Source organism: Podarcis tiliguerta (genome assembly GCF_965153285.1).
Source record: "Podarcis tiliguerta genome assembly, chromosome: 11".
Taxonomy (NCBI): domain Eukaryota; kingdom Metazoa; phylum Chordata; class Lepidosauria; order Squamata; family Lacertidae; genus Podarcis; species Podarcis tiliguerta.
In genome coordinates this window covers 28,392,881-28,411,983 of record NC_139544.1, presented here as the reverse complement: position 1 = coordinate 28,411,983, position 19,103 = coordinate 28,392,881, and the positions used below count along the sequence as shown (strand labels likewise).

General features: G+C 39.7%; 1 protein-coding gene across 7 annotated transcripts in view; it reads right to left on the bottom strand.

The window, feature by feature from the left end:
• Window positions 1-354: 354 nt before the first annotated feature.
• LOC310659997 (uncharacterized protein) overlaps window positions 355-19,103 on the bottom strand; it is a gene marked incomplete at its 5' end in the record, with an annotated part of 88,439 nt that continues 69,690 nt past the window's right edge. The window contains 4 exons of one of the 7 annotated variants that reach the window (XM_083404326.1): window positions 355-9,537; window positions 10,534-10,683; window positions 11,534-11,740; window positions 17,928-18,081. Of the gene's footprint in view, window positions 9,538-10,533; window positions 10,684-11,533; window positions 12,029-17,927; window positions 18,082-19,103 lie in introns of all 7 variants that reach the window. The other 6 variants (XM_083404329.1, XM_083404330.1, XM_083404331.1 and 3 more) reach the window with 6 other exon arrangements.

The following is a 19,103-nucleotide window of genomic DNA, read 5'->3' as shown; positions in this document are numbered from 1 at the left end:
CTCTGGGACCGAACGACGGGAGCGCACCCCGTTGCGGGGATTCGAACCGCTGACCATGTGATCGGCAAGTCCTAGGCGCTGAGGTTTTACCCACAGTGCCACCCGCGTCCCTTCATTCCTACTTACATGGTAGTAAACCCTGCTGCATTCAGTAGGATGTGTGCCTGAGTTCACATGCAATTGCTGAAATAAGCTGCCTCCCTTTGCCAAATCTGAAGGTCTTAAAGATCATTTTTGCTTCTGGTTGTCATCCAAAGCTAGCAGATCATTTGAAATTGTACTTGATCTTCCTTCAGGAACCTCACAAGAGCACCTTCTCTGAGAGTTTGGAACAATCACTTAAAAGCCAGACAGTTAATTGATTAAAATAATTTATTAAGTTGACAGCCCCAACTCCCATTAATTTATGGGAATGGGGCTTAAATCCAGTGCTGAACATTTAATAAAATCAAACATAAGAATTTTCAACTGTACATGTAATACATATGTTTAATTTAATAGGATTACAGTTACTGTGGCTTCAGATGTGTCATTGATACAGGGGAAATGAAAAACATGCCTGGTTCTTTTAATTCCTCTACATCTAACAACACTCTCTGTGAGGGACTGGCATTGAAAACCACACAGAAACTTTAAATGGTGCAGAACCCTGTCATTAAATCCTGAATGAGACAACGTGCTGGGATCTTGTGAACCCCTTACCTGCCATTTCCACTCTTGGGTTGAGTGTGGGGCCAGACTTGAACAGCATCTGGAAGCTACAACTGATACTGGTTGCCATGGCCAGATTGTTCAGATTGTTTACTGGATCTGACGACTGTGAACATATCATGACAAGGTTTTTAAAACTTTTTACCAGCACCTAGCTTTTTTCCAAAGTGCTAGCTGAGGACCACCATCTCCAGCAGAAACCTGTCCATAGATTAAGATAATATTCAGAGATCCTTCTCCAGATTTCACTTCCTCAGCATGCTTGCCTGGCACTTGGGTTGCTTCCAGATGACCTGTTTAGTAAGTGTTTACTGAGCATTCATTTGTATTTGACCCGGGGGGGGGGTGGCACATGTTATATGGCTTCACATCAAGCCATTTCTATTGTATGCTTTCCAATGCATTTCCCATCACTTTCTTTACCACAAAAAGTCCCTCCAAAATTGGAAGCCGATTATGGAAGCTCAAGTGTGCTAAATCCACTTTAACTGCTCAACCTGGTCTGCATCTGAATCTCACCTGCGAAACAGCAACAACAGTTTATTATGGAAAAGGTTGTTGTATCAATAAAGATCTCACCTTGAGCTTTTTGGAGGAACAGTGAGATTAAAATGTAATATATAACCATAATAATTTGGCAGCCTGTCCAAAGTACCTTTCACTCTGCCGTTCGGACAGCAGAGTAGCATACAGCTGAGATGATGGAAGACAACCCAGGTAAAGGAAGATACCTCTTTCCTTTGAAACTTTCGTGCAGATTATGTGGAAAACCAGCCACATGGACTACATAGTCCACACTTATTAGCTATGTGGATGAGTAAAGGCCAGTATCAGACCCTGTGCTTCGAAACAACAGGAAACAGCTGGTGTGGAGTTCTTTCAAGTCTACTGCCAGGATGAATCCAAAAATCTTGTCCCAAATACTTTTTGGCTCTTAAAAAAACATTTCCTAGTTATTCTGGAACTTTGATGTCTTTAGCATAGAAGGAGGTGTGATCTGACCGCTGCAAATGTTTCTGTTTTTCACTTGAGGGTGTTCTTCCTGCCTCCAGAGAAACAGCCTCCATGAAAGTTTCCACAAAGCTCACAGTTCTCCTGTTGGAGAGCAACCATCAGGCATTTATTTCCTGTGACATGAGTGCCTGCACCCCACCTCCTCCTCAAGTCATTCCGTCCAGGCGACTCAGATTATGAGTTTTGACAAACCCCATAAACATGTCATTATGGGGAAGATGGGTTGTAGTCATTGCTCAGTAGTCTTTATTATTTACTACACAATGAATAGACCAGCACAAGTAAAGACTATGAGAAGATGAAAGTAAGGTTAGTTAAACATTGAATTAACGGCTCTGTGCTTTATAAGATTGATAGCATCTAAGCTTGAGTTCAAAAGAACTGTGTAAATGTCGTTCATTTACAGGTGCTGTTTGGTTGTTAGGACTGTTTTATTGTTCATAATACTGCTGTCTGTAAAGATATGAGCTTTCCACACTGAAGTTAAAAAAATAGATTTTACATAAGTCACAAAGTGACTTCAGGAATTGACCTCTGTAAATATTCCTGTTTATCCTCACCTATGGCTCGTATACACATTATAGCTTTGCACAGAATTTGAGCAGTCAACATGAGGGTGCATGAACTTCGCCATGCACTTAATTAGAATTCCATTCACTTTATGGAAAAATCAAAGGGCAATGACAGAGCATCGTTCTGCTACTTGTGTGTGCCTTCTGAGTTCACGCAGCATTCATCTTGCTCTGGGGACTTTGATGATATATTTATATGAAAAAATAAAATCAAATATATATATCTATATATGAAGGGTGGAAAACCTATGGTCCTTCAGTTGTTGTTGGACTACAGCTTCCATCATGCCTGACAGTTGGTTATGCTGGCTATGGCTGATAGAAGATGGAGCCCAGCAACACCTAGAAGACTACAGGATCTAATGGCAGTTCATTGGCTTTGCCTGCAGTTGTTCTTGGTGGCAAGCTAAAGATATAACAAACTCTGCCTCTGTCCTTTAGCTTTTCAACAAGTGATACTCATACCACTTGAAACAAGGGAGGGAAGACTGTTTGCCATCAAGGCACAGCTGCTTCACCTGCCATGTCCCACTCTCTTCCACCTAGGAGCCTTTATAAGGGAACAGCTGCCAAATGAACTGTGAGGGGGTTCTGGACTCTTGAGTCTAGGTGTAATGGTTGCAGGAAAGTTGCTAGTTATGTACTTCCTAGCATTAGCTATTGAGCTACATTTGGATCTTAATTGGCCTGCTGATAAGCTTTATGCTCACTTAATCTTCTTTGATATATTCTACATAAACCATCATGAGCCTGTTGCCCTCCAGATGTTTTGGACTGCAACTCCCATCAGCCCCAGCCATCATGGCAATGGTCAGGGACAATGGGAACTGTAGTCCAACAACATCTAGACTTACATTCCTGCTCTTGGGGGAAGCAAAGAACAAGTCTTTGCTCTTTTCTATGTGACAGCCCCTCAAGTGAGATTTCAGGGTGCAGGGACCTCAGTCGTGTTTGGATCAATAAGCATTTTCTTGACTATGATGTAGCAGAATAGAAAAGGTACTTAGACTCCAAGCCAGACTTTTGAATTATATCTGAGACTATAGCAGTTGAGAAATAGGAATGAAATGGAAAGAAGTGTGAAAATGGTGGCTGAACTGGAAACTGACCACAGGAGGGGAGCAGTTGTATCCTAAACATTAGGAGGTTTGGGGTACAACTGTTCCACCCCTGTGGTCCTAAATCCTTCAAGGAAAGGCTCATCTAGATTGCAGTACAGTAGCCAGATGCTGAGAATCATTTGTTTGGAAAAGCTCAGTCATCCCTTCTATAATAAGCTTCTATATTAATGAGCCTCTTTCTATGATTCATCACAATGCCTTTCCTTATATGCCACACCCCTAAGTAGCCAGAGGAACATCCTCTCCCTCCACGGGGCATCCCTCATGCTGCGTCAAAATCTGTTCTGGGGCACTGGGGAAAAACCCAGAGCAGATTGGGGAGGTGCAGGGGGTGTGGCAGGAGGAGGGGAAGAGAAGGCTCAGTTGTATGAGCAGGGGTCATTCCACTTATGCAGTAGCATAGCTGAATGCAACCCAAAGTGTAAGAATAGTTTAAAATTCTTCTTCATCCGTGATGCTCATTGGCTGGCCATAAGCCATTTTACATATCTCCACCTGATCTACTTTATAGGTTTGTTGTGAAGAGGATATGGGGTGGGGGAAGGGCAGTGCCACTGAAACTCTCAGGCTCCTGGGAGAAAGAGGAGGATAAATACAGAAGAAATGAGACCCGCATGTCACTGAATCCACAGATTAACTCACCAAGGAATATTGCATGTGTAGAACTGCATCAGCCCCAGGCAGAAGAAGGTGCAATTCTGTGTAAATAGATATCCCTCAAAAGATAGATAGAGATGATATACTAACCAACAATATTAATTATAATAAATGTGTTGGTCAGTCAGTTGGTTAAGCTAACCCAATTCAACTGAACAAACAAATGGGCCTGAGCTGGCAGCCTTTTCAAAGAGTATCTCCAGCCTCTTTTATCCTGCCTGGTCATTAGAGCTGCTGCTGGAGCTGTTTCACTAGACTTTTCAGGTTTACCTGCCAGCTTTTCTGGAGTTCGCGTCAAAGCTCCCACTTCCCTTCGGTTTCACTGCTGCTATTAAAGTTTGAGCTGCACTTTGCTAAGTGTGGAGGCTTGCACTGAGCGGATCCACTGCTGATTATCATGCAAATCAGACTCCTCTGCTGGCTCCAAAGAGGCTCCCAGCTTTGCTACCCCCATTGATCCTTTCATTGTCAGAGGGATAAGGCTAACCCATCTCTTCTGACACCAGAAGCTACAAAGATAGGTTCCCGTGACAGTGATTGGTAGGAGGAAATGAATCTTTCATGTACGGCAGAAATATGGTTTGATTTAAGAAAAGAAAATAACCATATGTAATTGGGCTTCTGTCACTGTAAATTTTAATGGTAATCGTAACACTGAGGTTTCTGGAACCTTAAATTACAGCTTTCAGTGGCTTCCCACTGAATCTCTCTATTATTCTTCATAACTACTTTCTCAAAGCATGTGCACCATGACATCGATATCACAATTCACGTCTAAATTCGAAATTGACAGCAGGGCTGGATGGTGTGCCCTTGCACTGAACATCAGAGGGACAAAAAGAAAGGATGTCATTTCCTAAGATGTAGCCACCTGTTTCTCAAAGTGCTGAGCGATGAGTAATGCAGTCCTGCAGCAAATGCTTCTGGCAGCCAGTGTGCGGGACAGTTTATTCAATCAACACATTCAAATGCTAAAATTTTTCCCTGGACTCTCACTTCAGGTAGCAAGTATACAAGCATGGGTGGGTGGAGTATGGGTATTGCATGTCTGAATGTTCCACTCTTGGAGGAGGGGGAGACTGGATGTAGAAAAGTTGCATTTCAGGGGATTGTTCTCTCTTCTCCCTGACACGCTCACTTTCTGTATGCCTGTTCACACATCCAGTGGTCCTCCATGCTCAGCTAAGAAATGGAATGAAACCATCTATGATATCACTGGTATGCTATGTAATAGGCCTCATTGGTGCTGATTCTGTATACCGTATTTTTTCCGTGTATAAGACTAGATTTTTTTCCTAAAAAATAATGTCAAAAATTAGGGGGCATCTTACACTCTGGGCTATCTCCCCCTATTTTCTTAAATCTGAGTACCCAAAAATGGGGAGAGTTTTATAAATGGGGCGTCTTATAGATGAAAAATACCGTAATTTTGGCACTCCCAAAATATGGTGACCTTGCATATATCTGGTGCTTTCAAACTTTCAAAATTCTTTGTAGTTTACACTTTATTGATAGGTTTACAATTGTGTACATTTTGCTGTGAAGTACAAATGGCTGGCATGTTTCATGCTGTGTGGGGAAATCATGTATAAAGTATCAATCAGCTGCTCAGTTGAAGCAGAAAATCGCCAACTTCTTTATACCACGACATGTGTGAAGAAGAGACAGCATGCCCATACATGTACCTGTTCCAGTATGTGAAAAAAGAAGGTGGCCTATGGGAAAATGTAATAGGCATGTTGCCCAAAAATATGGAGTTAGATGAGGAATAACTTAATTGCACATTGTTCCCATTGAAATTGGATTAAAGCTAAACATCCTATTAATTAAAATGGGAACTAAGTACAATAAATTTCAATGAGTCCTATGGGGCTTACTCCCAGGCAAGCGGTTTTAGGATCGCAGCCTTGGTCTGGATCCAACCAATGGTTCTAAAAAGAATAATTTAATTCAGACCTGAATGTACATGTTGGCATTTATTTATTTATTTATTTATTTATTTATTTATTTAAAAACTTCCAATATACAATCAGAGCATTGTTCCATGAAGTAAATGCTCTATTTCTAGTGTCAGTTCATAACTAATTTCTTGAAAATCATGATGTGTGTGCATAGTGTGCAAAGCTTTACACACAAGTACAAATATGTAATGAAGTGTGGGAGAGGGCATAAGGGATATACCACTCGTCACATTCAGGATGGGATGACCTACTTTATCTCAGCATGTTGACGATATGCTACTTTCATCAAGAGTCTGATCCCAGAGAGTACCTGGCAATTTCAGGTAGCCCTGAATGGGTGAGAGCCAATTATCTGACTAGAGTAATAGAGGTTCTCTTTTAAACAATTAATTATGGGATTGGCAGGTGCATGACAGATACCCCTCCCTTGAACTCCTGTTGTGGCTTGCACATGTACAACAGTTGCAGCACTGCCACACTCTTAATCTTTTAACAGAAATGCATTTCTACTTTTTATGCCGGCGCAGAAACTTTGCAATGGAAACAAAGTTCAAAACAACACAGATTGAAACCTGTAGTAGGTGAAATGAGCTGATGGTGTGATATTAGAAATCCATGAACTAACCATTTTCTCTTTATTAAATCAGATTTTGCAGTATTTGCTGAAAGCAAGAAACACTGAATTATATTTAAATAATCATTCCATAAATACTGTGTGTTTTCACAGCAGTCACAAACTCTGGAATTTATGTGCTAATTACAGACCCCAAATCATCTCTATCCAGATTTGCAATTAAAACTGAAATATTTTCATATAATACAATTCCAGAGTTCGTACCAACATCAATGAGATGTACCAGTTATTATTTGCTTAGTACAGTCAAACATTTTCTGTTTTCCAAAACCATTGTTTCACTTTTTCTGTCCTTGGGCCTGCTGTTTTTACAGCTGGGAGTGGTTAGGATTTAGTGGCGATGTAATTTTGAAGGGCAAAAAAAACAAGAACGAAATATTCTTACATGGCAATTCACATGTGGTAGAAATCAGTAGAAACCAATGATAACCAGAAGATGCACAGATTATTATTTTTAAAAAAATCCCCACATAGCATTGACTTCTTAATATAATATTGCGGGCTGTTTTTTTAAAAATAAAATCCACATATTTTTAGAAGTATGGGCTGACAGTAAAGAAGAGCTAGAATGCAAATTTAGGGAGAATGTTGAATAATTCAGTAGCTTGTTATGTGATTAGATCTGATTGGTTCCCTACTAAGATATTGCCCATAAAAATGATTTCCCATGGTAGCATTGGTCTCAGGATAGGAAGAGGATGGGGGGTTTATGATGTCCATTAAATGGGAGAACAAGGCTTACTTGAGCTAATAATATCATGGTTGCACAGAGTGATTGATGGTCTTTAAAAAGGCCCAGATTGGTTTCATCTTTCTTCAGATTTTATCACTGACTTGTTCTTAGTCATGTGCAATCACTAAGGCCAAGAGAGGTAACAAGTGTTTGATGTATGATACTTGCGCCACTTTTGTCAGAACTGCATTTATTCTTACACTGTACTCCTATAGAGAGAGATTCCACAGAAAATGGAAACATGAATCTGGACACAGGTGGAGGTGGTCAACGTCCCCCAAAATTGATCAAACATTTACAACTTTTTTCTCCTTTCAGTGCAGCTGCTTTTGATATAAATTAAATGAACTGAGTGTATGAAGCCATCTATATGTACCTCTTTTCAGCCTACTTAGGCCTCTTTGAAAGAGCTTATCAGATTCCGTTCATTCCTATCTTTTGCAATTTGCAAAGGAGCACCAAATTCCCTTTATGGTGTTGTTGTTGTTTTTAAAGAGCGAACTATAACATGGACAGAATTTAATTTATCAGGCAGAAGCATGTAGGCAAGCATGTTTATCAGCATCTCATATACTACGCCCCCAGATGGATATCTTAATCTGTTACTGGAAACATTCATGGTAGACGGTGTATGCATGAACCACAAAATGTTGGGTGGGGGCTCTGATGGAAAGCGAGGGAGTGTGAGAAAGAGTCCTAAAAGGTTCACAAAATAGCTTTGTGCTATGTGAATAGCTTTCATTCTGAGATCCTTCAGTCATCCCTCTTTGTTCTACTGAGAAGACAAAGTGCCAAACCAATAGAATGTCAGATATCTATGACTTGCTTTGACCCAGTTTCAATCTTGCATCCTGGCATGTTCATGCATGTGTTATCATAGACGCACATGCAACATTTGGTACTATACATATGTGCACATGGACAAAGTGTGTGTCCACATTAATTGGCACATAGGTCCCCTCCCTCGTGTTGATTTTATCCCATGTAGAGTTGAATGGCTTTCTGTTTTGACAATTTGAACACTGTCTCAAGATTGTTTAGCAAAATCAAGAGCAGTTCTTGGCAATTAATTTCTGCAGTCAATAGTATTCTCAAACTGGGCAACTCCCCTTGGAACTGGGAGCCACAACAGAAAAAGCCTGTGCAAGGGAAAGAGCAAGACAATTCATTAGACAATTCTGCAGCAGCTCAAAGTGGCGGGGGGATGTCAGCCCCTGCTCCTGTGCTTCAATACTAATGAGAGTCATTGCATATTCATAACCCTAAATACAGTCAGCTTCTTATAAAAACTTTTGTCATTGAGGCTTCACGGCAAGAGCAAAGCATTGCACTCTTCGTGTCCTGGCACTTCCGCCAAGAGAGTGCAAGAGCAAGATTGATTGTTTTGCAACGCAGCCTGACAGGGAACTAAGAGATACTGCCCCAAGGGTCCTGAAACTAAGCTTAGTTTGATTACAAGGCTCCAAGTAATCAAAGAAACAAAAGAGGGGGGGAGTGGATTTTTTCTTTTTTTAAGATAAAGGAAGGCTCTAAAGATATAGCTTTCCTTATTGAGTGTTCAGAGTAATTATCTGCTAGCAGTTTAAAACAGTTCATATCAATTTTTATCACAGAGAAAGAAGAGCAGTGATCTCCAGCAAACTTGTTCCCATGTTGTAGGAACACCGCAGCATGTCTTAATAGATACAAATCTCTAAAACCATATGAAGCTTCCCGCCAATATCAATAGCAAAGATTAGGGAACTCAACCTGTCAGATATTAAAATCACTTCTGCCAAGCGCTGGGCTGCCCAGAATTCATTCACTCTTTGCAGGTTGCTTTTCCTTTGTTGTAAATGTCTTCCTTTTGTGTGGCGCATCCTTATTAATATATTTATTAAATTTGCTTACCTGTCTTCCGATAAAATCCTGAGGGTGCACACAAGCATGCATACACACACACACACCATTGCTAACCTCTGACCCCACAATACCTGTCTGGCGGGGTAGCTATCAGCATCCCCTGGAGTCAAAGAAGGAAAGCGCCTCTTTCAGCACCCACTTTGAAAAAAGGCCTTGAGCATTTTCTCACTCATAATGATGTCTTCAGCTGGAATGCCAGCACATTTCCACATCTCCTTGACAGGCGAACAGACTAGAAGATATACATAAAATTAAAATAGAATGGAATGGAATGTTAAAAGAAAGGTTTGCACTTCTGATTACATTCAGGCTTGTTGTAATTTTGTATTTAAAAAAGGCAGTTTCCAAATGGATCTGATAATACATGCAAAAGCTCTCTGTTGCTCAATAAAATGTCATAAAATATTAGTGGGAGGGGGATCTGAAATGTTAAACATCTTAGTCATATTTATACAGACTCAAAAAATAGAGGAATCCTGTAGTTATGATTGATTGAGGTAACTGATTAGCCGCAGATATTATAAGTGTTGAGACTAAATTATCAGCCGTATCAGTCTGATTGCAGTAAAACATGAAAACATTGACTTTTGTCTAGTTAGAGAAATTTATTTTTCCCTGAATGACAATCCTTTAAGTAGAAACCAGGCAGTCTGCCAGCTCTCCATGTCATACACTGAAGTTTGCAAAGGCAGGCTGTATTTTCAGCTGTTTGTCTGAGCTCAATGAGCAGTGCTCAGGACTTTTACAGTTTCACAATAAACGTATCTCTACAGATGCTGCTTCAAGCTTCCTTAAGCTGTGTGAAGGACAGTCTCTGCACGTTTGGGATAAATGAAATTATAAATTGAATGGTAACAATAGTCTACATGGAGTTAAGTCTTTGGTGAAATATTTCTTTTAAAGGAAACAGTAAACCACTTTAGAGCATAGCTTCCTGTGGAAGCTCAATTAATATGTTTAACAAGATTGAAGTAAACGTCCACCGTAACTGTCAGCAGTGTGGCAGCTTTCAAAAACAGCTTTTGCTCCCATAATTTTCTTTTAAGATCAGCCACCATCACTTCCTGCCACATGAGGAGTATAAAACCCAGGACCTGACCCAAATATGTTTAAAATATAACTTGCCCAAATATGATTTGCCCAGCATTGAACTTGGAGGTCTCCGAAACTTCCTCCTTTAAAAAGTATGGCCAGAGCTGTTGAATCTGATTATCTCTTGGATACTCACTCTTACTGCAAGATACAGATGGGGGGAATCAATCTCTCATGCCCCCAGTTGGCACATAGTGAAGACATCTGGTTATTTCCCCCCGAAGTTGTGATTTGGTAGTAGAAGGGTTTGTTTCGATGGGAAAAAAATAAGCAATATCAACTTTACCTGCAAATTTATGGAATGCTTGTAGATCACAGGGATTATTCCCTTTATTACAATAAGTTTAAAAAACCCTGCTGACAAAATGTGTAGTGTTCAAACTATGTATCTTATTAGTAAATTTAGGAGCAGGGGAATGTGGTATAACCATATGAATTAATGCGTGATTAAAGCTACCCACCTAAAATAAAAGGAATCCAATAAGAATCATATTTTCTGTTCTGACTAATGTAAAGGAAAATACTTGGTTTGGTTCAAGACCATGTTCAGTTGCAAGCTTTTTCTCTGAATTTCACAAGGGGATTCATGACATTATTAATGAAAGCAGTCTGAAACACAGGAAGTTTCTAGACAAGTAATATCGGTCTCACTTAAAGCCACAAAAGAGGAAACCCAAAGGGAGGTCAGAATGCCAGGATGGCATGCTGTCTTCAACTTCTGTTGTTGTGTCTATTTTCCTAAAAACTTATTAGAGGTTGTGTTTTTTTAAAAAAACAATCCTGTTCTTTAAAAGCTGAAGACGATTTGCTAAAATGTATATTAATAACAGTCTTTCATCTCATCAATGTTTTGTTAACCATAAATGGAAATCTAAAAGTGCAAATTAGTATTGGAAAGGAAAAGTTGGAAAGCCATACAAGCTACCAGAAAAGATATGTTAGGATGCCATATAGCTTTGGAACCTAAGGTGCTCCTACTTTGTTATGTAAAAGGTATTTTCTCAGAAAATGATCTAGAAGTGATAACTGGTGCTAAGCTCTTAGCTATGACAGCTAAATGGAATTTCTATGTTCAGAGGCAATATGTCTCAGAATAACCACCACTAAGATTCAGACAAAAAAAGGGAGTGTGGTACCTTCATATCCTGCTTTTGGGTTTCCAAGAAATTTCTGGTTGGCCACCATGATGAGCAGGACGCAGCTGGACTAGATGGTCCTTTGGGTTTGGTTTAGAAGGGCTCTTCTCTGTTTTTATGATAAATCAATGAGAATCTTCTTTTGTGGTTACAGTGGTACCTCGGGTTACATACGCTTCAGGTTACATACGCTTCAGGTTACAGACTCTGCAAACCCAGAAATAGTACCTCGGGTTAAGAACTTTGCTTCAGGATGAGAATAGACATCGTGCTCTGGCGGCGCGGCGGCAGCAGGAGGCCCCATTAGTAAAGTGGTGCTTCAGGTTAAAAACAGTTTCAGGTTAAGAACGGACCTCCGGAATGAATTAAGTACATAACCAGAGGTACCACTGTATTTAATTTTTATCACAGTATTCCAAATCCAGAATTCCTTTCTAGAAGAAATCTTCTTCTGCCCGTTCTAGCTAGCACTCTCTCATCTTCTCCCTCCTCTCCCTAAGGTGAATAAGGAAAGAGAATAAACAAGCAGGTGACATCAATTCTAAATTCAAGAGAATGACATGGTTCAAAACATAGCAGCCACCGTGTGGTCTTGGGTTAGGGATTTTGGGGGGTTGTTGTTTCAAAGAGATGCTCATTACATGGAAAAACCCAGGCATAGCAGTTAATGATTTTGTCCTTAGGAGTGGATATAACCACTTTCTTAAAAAAAAATAATACCTAACATTTTGAAAACTGATTTTTGTTCTTGTACACAAGTCGCTTATGGTTCCAACTAGAAAAAGTCAGTTTTTCTAAGCCTCAAACACACAGCCTGTATAAATATGTAAATGCCAGCTAAATTAAATTTGTTTATGATCTAATTTGCAACACTTCCTATACTGAGATACATTGTGTCATATTTATATAAGAATCTACCAAATGTTCAATATTTATATAAGAATCAGTGGATTAAAACAGCATGATTGTGTACATATATCTATCTGTTTTGCAATGGGTTCAACAGGCAGGCACACATGGCCGGCTCAAGTCATTTTTCTGCCCCCATTCCATATAAGAACTAAACAAACTACATGGGCAATTGAATGATACCAGGAATTAAATGGTGCCAGCCTTGGTCCTGGCACAGTTTATTCCCCTCCTGGTTTTTTTTTTTTTTCCTATTGGGGGAGGAGGAATAATAATGATAAAAGGATGGAAATGCACACGATTACTTCTCCACCCTCACTTCCACCTGACAGCAAGAGCCTGACAGAGGAGGAGGCTGTTTAACCCCCAGTTCTGACCTCGCCCCAAAAGCTGTAATATATTGCATGATTTCCATTTTTGTATGTGTGCCATACACTTAGGTTTCTCCCTCTGAAAATGCTGGTGAACATTTTCGGATATTAACCTGGAGAAAAAATCAGGAGATTATGAAGCCACATCTGCATGTTTTGCATAGCATGGATATTCCACACTGTCAGTTCAGAGGATGTTCGGTGTTCTGGGTATTCAAAACTAGCAACAAAGGCTTCTGATGAAGTCACAGAAGCATGATCCCTGCTTAGACAACATATCCCTGTTGACCCAACATTTGACAGGGAGAGCAGAATTGCACGTGCTCTCCTCCCCATGCATACTCAGCACAACTTGAGTTGTGTAAAAGTCTGTCCATGTACAAGTTGTATGCATGTTGACTCTGTTCAAAAGTGATGGTAAATGCACTAAGGGGCAGCTCCTATAAGCACAATTCAGTTCTGCCCCACTAAACAATGTTTGAACTGGGCTATGCATGTGTGAATAATTTAAACATGTTAAAGAAGGAGGATGCTTCAAGAGAAACTGGACTTCTAATATACACTATGGCCAGTGCTTTTTTTCTGGGGGAATGGAGGGGGATGTATACCCCTAAACATTTTGTGAATCTAGGTTTGGCCTCATTGAGAGGGGCAGTATTTCAATATGAATAGGAAAATGAGGGTACCCCTAAACATTTTTTTTAGAAATAAAGCACTGACTACAGCCAATTATTACTGTCCATCTGACCATACATATATCTGGAAAGAGGTTGTGAAGCTCTCACTTTCCCCAGGTATGAAAGCAATCATCAGAACTGGCTCCTATGACAGATGTGCAGACTAACTATACTATTTCAAATAGACTGGGATATTTTTGTCTGAACAGAGCTGGATACAATACGCCTCAGATCTGCAAATTGTTCATAAACTCTCCAGTAATTTCATCCCATGGATAGCAAGTACTTGTGCTTGCTTATGGAGAAACACAACCAAAATAAACCAACATAGACTCTTTATGAGGTGCTGAGCCTTCCTCCCCATAAAGGTTGTATACATTAAATGCACAAATGTCCAACAACCGTAATAGTAGAAGGGAGGGAAATCAGTTTTGCTTTTCTACTTCTTTTTCACTTACTTGGTATTAACTTAATGGTATGTGACACTCCTATCAGTGCAGCGCAATAAAAATGAAATGGTGCCCAATGTGCATAGACACCATGAAAATCTCAATGACAACAGCGACAACAAAAATTATATGTCCTCTTTCCTTTCCTTTCCTTTCCTTTTTCCTTTCCTTTCCTTTGCTCATTGTATTTACTTGAGAATATGAGGGTTGGCTCTCAGCACACCACAATAAAAGTAAAACTGGTGGTCAAAGTGCCAAGAAAGAAAGGCAAATAAAACCCCGCTGTTTTGCATCATGCAAGGAGATGCAATTCTGATCACAGAATATCACTTATGAGAAGTGAGAACAGCTAAAATCTTCACTGCTGGTTATTTTAAAACCACTATTCCAGCATTAAAAACCAGGTTTTAAAAGAGGGTTTTCATATACTACACTCTTATTGTGTTTATACTTTTAACAAAATGAATGTTTTTACTTAAATGTTTACAGCGAAATTTCTCATAAAAATAAAATATACAATCATTTTATAGGATAATAGGCAAGCAGACATCTGCATGCAACATTTCCCTCATTAGATGTTATCATGTTAGCTTATTTTTATGACGTTGCCGCAAAATACAATGTGCTGATTTGTAACCTCCTTAAAATATATGTTTTGAAATCTTTAAACTGTGTTTGGGGGGATTGTTTCATTGTTTTACAATGAGCAGTAAGAATCCTGAGGATTAATTATACCAAGACCATCATGTGAACCAAAAGTCCTATATGTGTTACACCAGCTCTTCTCAGATCCCAGCTGCAATTTCAAAAGTGCAATAAGAGCTGCAAATATATTAAGTATACATGTGTAGATGTGAGAACTATTGGTCTGACATAGGCTGACATAGATAGCAACAGCTGCAATCAGATACAGATTCAAGTATGCTTGTTCCCAATGGGCAGAAGACCATTTAACTGGACTGTGGCCAAAGTATGCAAATAGCCCTCCTTTTTATTCAAATCACTATACAAAGCATAGATGCCATCAGCTCTACAGTCCTTCGACATGCTGGGCAAGCACCATGAACTGACATCAATAGCATGTTTGAAATGGTGCAACGGGGTGAGGTACTAGGCATCACTTGTAGTGCTGCTCATACCTAAAGTTTGTATTACTTCTGTGTGCCCCCAACATTCCTGTAGCAGGGGGCAAAATGACCACAGAGGTGGATTTAGGGGAGCACAACCGGTTCAGCTGCACTGGGCATGGAGCCTTGAGGGTGTCACAACTGTGCTTTAGAATGGAGCATGAGAGGTGGGGGCACTAAATTTTGGCATTGCACAGGGCACTACTGAAATTTGAGACCCCCAAGGATTGCCACTGATAACCAGGAGAGCAAGGAAGTTATTGGCAAATTTTAGATTTAGCATCTACAGATTGCACATCACATGCTTCCAGTGTGCCAAATCAAAGAGTCTCAATTGTTTTCCTAACAGAACTACTGTTGCTGGTGCTGCAAAAAAGGAAATCGCTTATCAATGACTCTTGAAAGGTGCCCCAAAACAGCAGCATGACATGTGCTATTAACATTAGGAAAATCTAGCTCTAGAGATTAGTTATACCTGCTGGAAATTATTTAGCTAAAACTGATGCTTTCCTTTGAGTTTCCCATGCAAAGAGTGATAAATGGGATCCGTTAACTCTTTCAGACATGTTCCTCATAACGAAGGTGACAGGAATACAAAACTGACATTTGAATTTGAATTAAGGCCTTCTACGAATCTATGATTCTAGCACACACTTACCAGATCATCTGAAATTGGGCTACAGTCCTATATCATGCTGTGTTGGTGACACAGCTTTTTGGCATTCTGCTGCTAGATGGAACTCCAGGACTAGCACTAGCCCAGCAACATGATTAATACTGCTATTCTTACAAATTGTTCTGTAGTAGAATTCCCAACCAAACCCAGCAGTGTTGCACAAGAATAATTAAGAGTACAATGCGGATGCAAGTGGAGACATGTCAAGACTCACCAACAGCATTTCTATACAACATTCTCACAGACATTTGGCTACCATAATGACACTAAGTCCAGTACAATCTTGAATTTAATGCTTTCTTTCTAGCAAATGCCATAGAGTGTATGGTGCAATGGCCACACTGCCATATTTGCTAGGGACAAGAAACAGATTTGCACACATATATCCAAATCATATTTACATGATCAGCCTGCTCCAAGAGCACTGTCCAGTGGATTTCTTGATCCGAGAATGAAAGGAAGATCCAGCTTTACAAAGTACGATTTGGATAAGGTAGTCAAGTCTTGCAGTTTATTGTCTATTTGGTCACATAATGTCATGCTTCCTACAACTACTCTTGGAAATGGTTAGATGTTGGTTGCACTACCATATAAACTTCCTTGGCAGTATTCCCGCTGAGCTTAGGAAACCTATTTCCACTAATTATGCATAGGACTGGGATGCAAGTTATCAATATTAATTCTAAAACACACTGAACATTAAGGGAGTAATTAAAGATCAGGTAATCATTAACAAAATTGGATTGGAATTAATATGAGCAAAAATTCAAGGAATTGTCCACGAGTATAACCATCATTGTGCAATGCAAACATCTGTATTTGCAGTACTGACATACCATAAATCAAAGTGTTAGAAGAGTTACTGATCAGCATGAAAGAATTCCCATTAAAGCTACATATGTTGCTGGAATGCTGTCAAACCACTCTCAAAATGCATGGCAACATATCAGATTGTTAGGCCAGAGGTGTCTTAAAAACCTGTCTCTGAACTGGACAATCTGCATGAAGTCCTGGTTCAGAAAGTACTTTTCTGCTTTATTGGCTATGATTCAGAGTGGAATGAATCCCTCAAGCCACCATTTCTTTCATCTGGGTTTGGTCAAACTATTACACTTCTAAGCTCCAGGTGCCAAAATAGGAATATATATCTGAGAAATTCCTTCTTTTTTCTCTGCAAAACTTTAAATCCAGCAACAAAGGAATTTAATGGGGAAGTTACTTCCTCTCTGAAGAGAATTCCACCCCAGCTTTCTGCAGCTCTGCTGTTTGGATAAAAATGATTGGAAATCATCACTCCAGTCATTTAAATAATCTGTTAAAAAGCTATTAGGTTTCCCTAATGCCTAGTCATTTTTAAATGGCTCTCAATTTGATTCATGAACAATACACGGCCAGTACATGATTCATGTGACCAATCACTTAGCAAAAATGCAATTTTTATTAAGAGCCTCTTCAGGAAACTGATATCATATGGGGGTGAAATCCATTGCATCTTGTAGCATTTCAACACAATTTTTCAAATGGTTATGCCTCGAGGGTCAACTTTTCATGAACCAAAGTTGGCAGAAAAGTTAGAATTGGTAGAGAAGATCAAGGAGCCCAAAGGAGAGGGAAGATGTGGCGCAGATAATTGTGAAAATTGTGCTCCAGTTCAAGTGCAATTGAAGCTTTGTAAAGACATTGAGCTATCAGTGCATCTCAAATTTTATTGTAATCAGAGCTCATTGCGCAGTCATTAGAGGTGTGTACAAATGTAAATGGCAGTGGCTACTTAGTTATGAATACATGGAAACGTTCAATGAGACAAATGCATTCTAGCCCTGTTATTGAGACAGCATGTGTTCGCTTAATCAATATGATAAATAGGAGTTGCTAGATTGACCATGTACTCATAACAATTACATAAAAGTACATATTTGCAAATATGTGCAAAGGTGTGGAATTAGCTTGCATTTACCTTAGGGATTCAGGGAACACAAGACAACTGGGAGCTAAACTGGTTAAGAAAATGAGCTGTGGTGGCCCTGATTCAAATCTCATCTCTTCAATAAGCTTTCTGGCTGGTCACAGGCAAGCAAAGGCATACCTACGGGTTGATTGGGTTGGCCCCCTGCCAAGGGGGCAGGCCTGTGGGGGCACAAAAATCACACCTCTCCACTTTGGCTCAGAGCGACTAGGAACCCACCTGTCCATCTGCGCACTCCCTGAACTGCTCCTCTGCTGTTCTGGGCAGCCAGGCGAAGGGACAGGGAAGGAAATACATCTCCTTTTCAAGGGCACAGTGGATGGGGAGTGCTGATACAGCTGCTTGCGAGGGACGCAAGGGAGCCTAGGTACACCTTTATTAAGACAAGCCATATTTGTCAACTCCCAGTACACATCTAACATAGGAATAAAAGGTACATGTCTAAGTTGTTGGAAGGATAGCTAAATTAATGTTTGTGAAACTCCAAACACTTCAGGACAGTGCTGTATGAAAACTTTATTATTAAAATGTTGGGCTGGGTACATCTGCACAAAGTTTTAGCGGACCAAAGTTTACCCAACAACTGCTGCCTCTGTGTTCTGAGTGCTAGATTGAAATTGATCTCAGGTACCTGGTGCTTAATTCAAAGTGGAGTTTACTTTTGCAGCACCCTGGAATAAGTGTCTGTGGGGGGTGGGAATGGTTCTTCTCCGCATTTCACAAAACAATCATGGAGATTTGTTAGTTACTTTTTAAAATCACTAATATGGTTAAAGAAACGTTGCATATTTAAGGATTACAGCTAAGGCATAAGAGATATTGAATCATGCAATTCAGCATGTTAGATCTGCTTATAGAAACATTTTAATTTATCTTAAAGCATTTAAGATTCTAAGTAAAGGTTTATGACGCTTCATTATAAAATGTAAAAGTGATATGGAAAACAATCCACTAAAATCCTAAACATGTTAGGAATAAATCCTTCTAAGTTCCATGGGGCGTACTCCCTTCTGTTCACTTCCCTTACCTAGAAGTAAGCCCCATTTAACTCAATAAGGGTTACTTATGAGTGGCTGTTAATGCAGTTATGGCAGCAGTCCTAAGCATATTTACCTGAAAATGTCTCACTGTGTTTAGATGGATGCGATGTAAACATACTTAGGGTGGGAATGTGTGTTGTGTCATCCCTCATACAGAACAGAAAGCAACACATAGCAATATTAAGTAGAAGTGATCTCTTGAAATTTCTTGCTTCAGTAGAATTCATTTTATGCACTTTAAAAGTCTACTAAGCAAAAGTTCAATCACGTCATGTAAACTTGTATTTTGAGGAAATCAGTAATTGTACTTCACAGCAACTATTACATAAAAGTCAATTCTATACCAAAATGCTTG